Source organism: Oxyura jamaicensis, chromosome 2 (assembly GCF_011077185.1).
Source record: "Oxyura jamaicensis isolate SHBP4307 breed ruddy duck chromosome 2, BPBGC_Ojam_1.0, whole genome shotgun sequence".
Taxonomy (NCBI): Eukaryota; Metazoa; Chordata; class Aves; order Anseriformes; family Anatidae; genus Oxyura; species Oxyura jamaicensis.
The window spans coordinates 31,491,920-31,497,919 of NC_048894.1; positions in this window are offsets into that span (position 1 = coordinate 31,491,920).

The following is a 6,000-nucleotide window of genomic DNA, read 5'->3' on the forward strand; positions in this document are numbered from 1 at the left end:
ATTTTCTTCTACACACATTCACCTTGAAGCAAATGCTTCTGTGTTGAAGGGCTTAAAACCTATTTAATATGCTTCTTAAATAAAGAAGCTGTTTTGATATTCAGATAACAAGTTTGTAGTAACTGTTTTTAGAATTGATATTAGGCTTATATAATTTATACATTAACAGTCTAAATACTCACCTTGAACTCTCAGTTGAGGCAGAAAGAGGTATTTGGATTCCTGTGATATGTCAACTGCTCTGCTAATGACAATAAAGTAAAGTAATTTCTCACATATACAACACAAAAGAAGTCAGTACTCTTTGTGCTCCTAAAACCTTCACAAAGATTGATATTTATTTTTCCGTTTATCACCTTCTCTGTACAAACGTGTTTCAGGCTGAGAATTGTGAGCTTTTTGATATTCTTCACTTGCAGGTTGGATATGTAGGTAAGGGTGGAGCTAACATTTATTCAGCTCTGTTTAGATCAGGAGTGCACTTTTAAAATGACTTGCACAGTTTTCCCACTTTTTATGCTTTTGTTCACAGAAAAAATGGGTTCAGATTACATGAGCTGGACTACTTACTGATGAATCTAATTAGCAGATCACAAAATGTGTTCCCCTTGTTAACAGAGATTCATTCCTTGGGACCAGACTAGAGCCAGTCTGAGGTAAAAATCTTGAAGTTCTCATCATTTGGACACCAGATCCTTGATTTAAATTGTCTTGTTCTACTGATCTGCTCTTAGCGTACTGCAAAATTTGCTGGTGTAAATGTAGCCTAAAGCAGGAGATGTAGATTGAGACATTTTTAATATCTCATGAGATCTTGAAGGGATTTACAGATTCTGGGATTGATGTCATTTCCCTTAAAATACAGAATTATCCTGTTGAAGAGGTAGCAAAATAATGGTATTCTGGAGTAAGTCAAAGAACTACTATTATATTATAAAAGGCCAACTCATTCCCACAAGCTGAATGAATAAGAAAGAGGAAAAAATGTATTTTTGAATTATATAGAAATATTCAATAATTCTATAGGAGTAGGACAGGGACTTCGACAGAAGAACAGGATTGTGTGGGACTGAACCTTCAGAGACTTTCCACAAGCTGGAGTTAATACTACCAGTACTGTTCCTGATAAAGAATGTATAATAATTTTTGAAAATGTTCAGAAAAAGCATTTCATGCATCTACATATAGTGATAGATACATGAAATATTACCCAGTTATCTTGATTTAGCATAAATCACTGAACCTCTAACTACTTTTCAGTTGAGCAAATTTCACTACATTTCACCCATTTCTGAGGTGGAGTGAAACAGCTGTATTTTATCCAAGAGAAGCCCCACTCAATGCACTGAGAGCAAAGTATTTTTATGAAAATGAGTAGAGGAAAGCCAAACAGCAGTTTCTCCATAGTCTCTCAGGACACAAGCAAAACAACTAACAGTTTTCAAAGAAAAAAAAAAAAAATCCAAAAATAGATAACAAAGAAAATTAATGTAAGATATAAATAAGTAATGAAAACACAGGAGGAATATGCTTATGTTTGAGATATAACCTTGAAGACAGGGATATACTACAGATGAGATCTTAAGAATCCTGATCTAATTTTAGTGTAGATCATTCACAAGCAAATAACACCACTTGTTCTAGAATAGAGAGGAGAGTTGCCTATTCCTGCAGATCTTGTTGCAGCCACAGGATATCTCAGAGGAAGGCATACAGGTGAGGCAGGTTGGCTGCAGCATGAGATCTGCACAGAGAGGCACTTTGTAATTTCCTGATCTGAAAAGCACTCAAATTCCTCAGGAAGTAGAGAGTTGTGCCATATTCTGTGAATTTTGGCCATCCTTGCGGCACACTGTAAAAGTCACCATGGGGAAAAGCCAAATGGTGGCCAGGAACAGAAGCACTGGATCAAGGGCTTCTTACCACTATTTAAAGAGCTGGGGAGGAAAACAGCACAGCACCTTTATGCATCCTGGGCTCTCCAAATGTCAAAACTACAAACCCTTTAGCCTTGGATCTGTAGCCACTAATGAAATTTCAGACACATTTATGAGGGGCAGAGAGATGTCTGGTGTTTGGCAGAGATACCAGCAAGGTCTCTACTCAGCTAAAACAAAACAAAACAAAACAAAATAAAACAAACAAACAAAAAAAACTGTATTATTGGGAAAAAATTGTTGGCTTGGACTACTTTTTTTTTAAGGGAATAAGTAGAACCTAGAGTAAAAGATGTGATAAGAGACTAAATTTGGATCTCCAATTGCAGACAGCTGTTAAATAAGTCACAAGTGAAATGACTTTGGCATTGTTAATTCTTGAAAACAGATACAAGCTGAAAATTCAACATGCCTGACTTCAGCACCTAATTTTTTACTCCATCTCTGTTTTCTGGGAGTCCTTAAACAGAGTAACTTCAATTTTAAATTAATAGCCTGCTGCCAAGAATTGATTGAAAAAACATGGTTTAGGAATAACACTCTCTAGGTATATTTTTAACAGTAGAATCCAACTTTAAAGGAGAAGAGTTATTATACCATTAATTACATCTATATAAAATTTCTTTGAATAGCTTTGGAAACTAAAATATTCATATTCCATAGAAATTATTTTCTGCTAAATTACTTATTATCTATCTTCCATATTAGATATATTTTGGTGCATTTGTGAGCAGCGAAATTTAATAATTTTGAAACATATTAAAAAATAAAACCTAGACAGGCAAAGAAAATGGCATTTTCATATGTGTAGTTTTTTGTTTGTTTGTTTGTTTGTTTTTTTACTTGTATTTCTAGACATACTACTGAAAAAAGAGCTAGGAACTTCCTACCACCAACGGCTAATGAATTCTTCTCTATATTTTCACCTTTTCATTCTCTTTCCTTTTCCCTCTTATTGACCATGGATGCTTCAATAATCTGTGACGTAGAACAGCTCCTTTCCTTTTCCATCCCAACTTGACAAAATCTTTCCAGTGTGTTTCTGACAGAAGACAGTCAAAAGTGTAGGGAATTTACCTAGGACTTGGGAGATGTCTTTTCCACTCTTTATTCCATCCCAGGTGGCCACTGGACAAATTACTTGGTCCTGATATACCAAATAAGGACATTAACCTTCCCACATGCCCAATGGACATGAAGACACTAAAGACATTCAAAGACAGCTGCCTTCCCAATCCTTCCTGAGCTCAGCTTAAACTTCTTTACCCAATGCAGTACTCATGGTCATGTGGAAGCAGACCAGCAGACCAACAGAAGCAGATAATCCACACTGGAGAAGCCATTATCCATTAAATCAATGTCTTCGGAAGGTCAAAATATATTCTAAATAGTAACAAGCATTTATTTTCCTGTTGCCCAAGAAGTGATTTTTTAGGACAGTGACACAAATACAACCAGTGAACCAGCAAAGTGTTTTCCTCTGAGCAAGTGCCTTTCAGAACAAGTACTCCTTCAAGTAACACCTTCAACAGTTGTTTTAAAAAAGGAGGCAGATTTGGCCAGATGTCTTTTCCAAGTGAAATCCACTGAGGAGCAGGAAACCATATCTTCTTCAGTTGTGCCCACTTGACTCCTTCTTGTCAATGAATCCTTTCCCTTATCAAACTTGTTTCGGCTTTCAGGGGATTTGACCTTTCTGAATTATACACACAGCTCTTGTGTAACAGTTCTTGTATCAGTGTGTTTACCATCTGTTCTCTCTTTTCAAATGCAGACATGTGTTACTGTTTATCCACTATGTGTCACCAGTTTACTACAACAAATTCAGTCAAGTGGAAATCAGGTCAAGGTGAAATTTATTTCAGGCTGTTTTGTTCCACTTCATTTTACAGTTTGCCACATGCTAATCATAGGAATTCTGAACAAGGATCAAAAAAATAAATAAAATTATACTCTGGCTTCTGACTGACATTTTCAATGGATTGTTTCATTCACCTTTTGGAAAACCTCATACTGTACTTGGCTTCACTGAAAAATGTAGTTGTAGTTGCTGGAAATTTTTAGCAGTTTGTTGGACAATATGGAGGGTGAAAGCCGAACCCTTAATGTAAAGCCAAAAAAAAAAAAAAAAAAAAAAAAAAAGAGGGATGGAGGGATATTCTTTGTATTTTAAGAGTATACAGTGGAGACAGAAGTTATATACTTCCCCTCCTTTCCCCATGTGTACTGAATGCAAGGGAAGTAATGCAACATCCTGCAAAAAATGTCCACACCCACTGGGTAAAAACTTGCCACCACCCTAAATATAATGCATGTTTTCCTTTGACTCACTGGAAATAACTCCCCTTTTTGCCTATGTGTTATTGAACAATAGTATATTGCTAACTAGAATTATTACTAATTATGGTTCTGTGTGACTGTGGTATGAAGATGGGTTCAGACATGATGTGACTTCATAGGATGTGCAAGAGAGGACGCTTATTACCCCCAGCCTCCATGACTGCTGCCGGTGGGAGGAGGTGCTGTGGGTGTATTCATCCCTTTTACCCTCAGAGAATACCCCTGGACATTTACTTGGATTGTGCAAATTGGCTTTAGCTATGGAAATTTCATGAACTGCTTTCCCCAGAAAAAGCAATTTTGCAGACCTCAAACACATACCAGAGCTATTACTGCTGTACTTGTGCAAAGAACCCTTTCCTCCTTACATAAACATAAATTATTTTTTTTCTGTAGACCCCTGAGAAAGTTTAAATCTCGGCAAGCATTAAGACATTGAAATTTAGTCAGTGAACACATTTTTTTTCTTGAAACTTACAGCTATTTCATATGATAATACTTCTCAGTATTAGCCTTTCTGCAGCAGTTCACTTTTATCAAGGAAAATATATATATATATATATATATATATATCACAAAATGGTTTATTTGCCCCCAAATGGAGGCGGTTTTGGTTCATTTATTTTATTGCCATTTTGGATGTGCTTCATGGCATTTTATTATTAATCCTGTTCTAGTCTGCAGTTAAAGGAGTTTTTAACAGAAAACAGTAAATGGCATCAACCCCAACAACAGCAAATGGAGTCCCATACCATATCTTTTAAAGACTCTCATTTTTGCTGGTCTGCACGTGTATAAATGCTGAATATTTTCACAGACCTGTGTCCCACTACTTATAGAAGAGACCCATGTTATGGATCATATATGGCCATATTTTGACAAACTGATAAAATGCACGTGATTAAACATCCTGGCAGGCTGGAATTACTTTACCTGTGACTAAATATTTACATTTCAGTGATCTGAAAAAGAAACAGATAGTGTGTTGCTCCATTGAGGTAGGCAATGTAAAATAAAATAAAATAAAATAAAATAAATAAAATAAAATAAAATAAAATATTTGTCCAGGCCCAAATGATCTATCTTTAACAGATTTTCCATATGTTGGGGTCATTGTAATCCCACCAGTGGAGGGAGCAGGCTGCATATGAGTTTTTACAATACTTGTACTTCCAAAAATTAATAGAAATGTTTAATTCATTGGCTAGTTCTGCAGGTCTTCCTGTACAGGCAGTGGAGGTAAGGTCTCCTACAGGATGATGCAGAACAAGAGTTATACTAGTTCTCCTAGTGCTTAGTGAGACCACCCAGGAACACATGTGGCTTCACTGTGGCCACAGATCCATTAACAGAGGTTAAGGAACTTCAAAATAAAATGTTGGTGTTACTGGAGACAACAGAGTTTTACTATGAGTTTTGAGAAAGATAGAATTTTTTGAAAGCTTTTTCTGCTCCATCTAGCACTCACATGTTCCAACCTGTGGGCTGGTCTTCAGAGCAACACTGCCTGACACAGCACTACTTTTAGTGCCTGTGATGTGAGGATTTAAATATTAATTTCCTTTCTCCATGTCTAACACAACTCTTACTTGGTGAGCTTTCTCTTGCCGGGGGAGACAAATGTAGGAGTTTTTAAACATGTTAAACGTATTTTTAGATACTTGATTATGATATTAGTAAAAAATTTTGATGAAAAGTTCTATTTTTTTAACCCAAAATTATC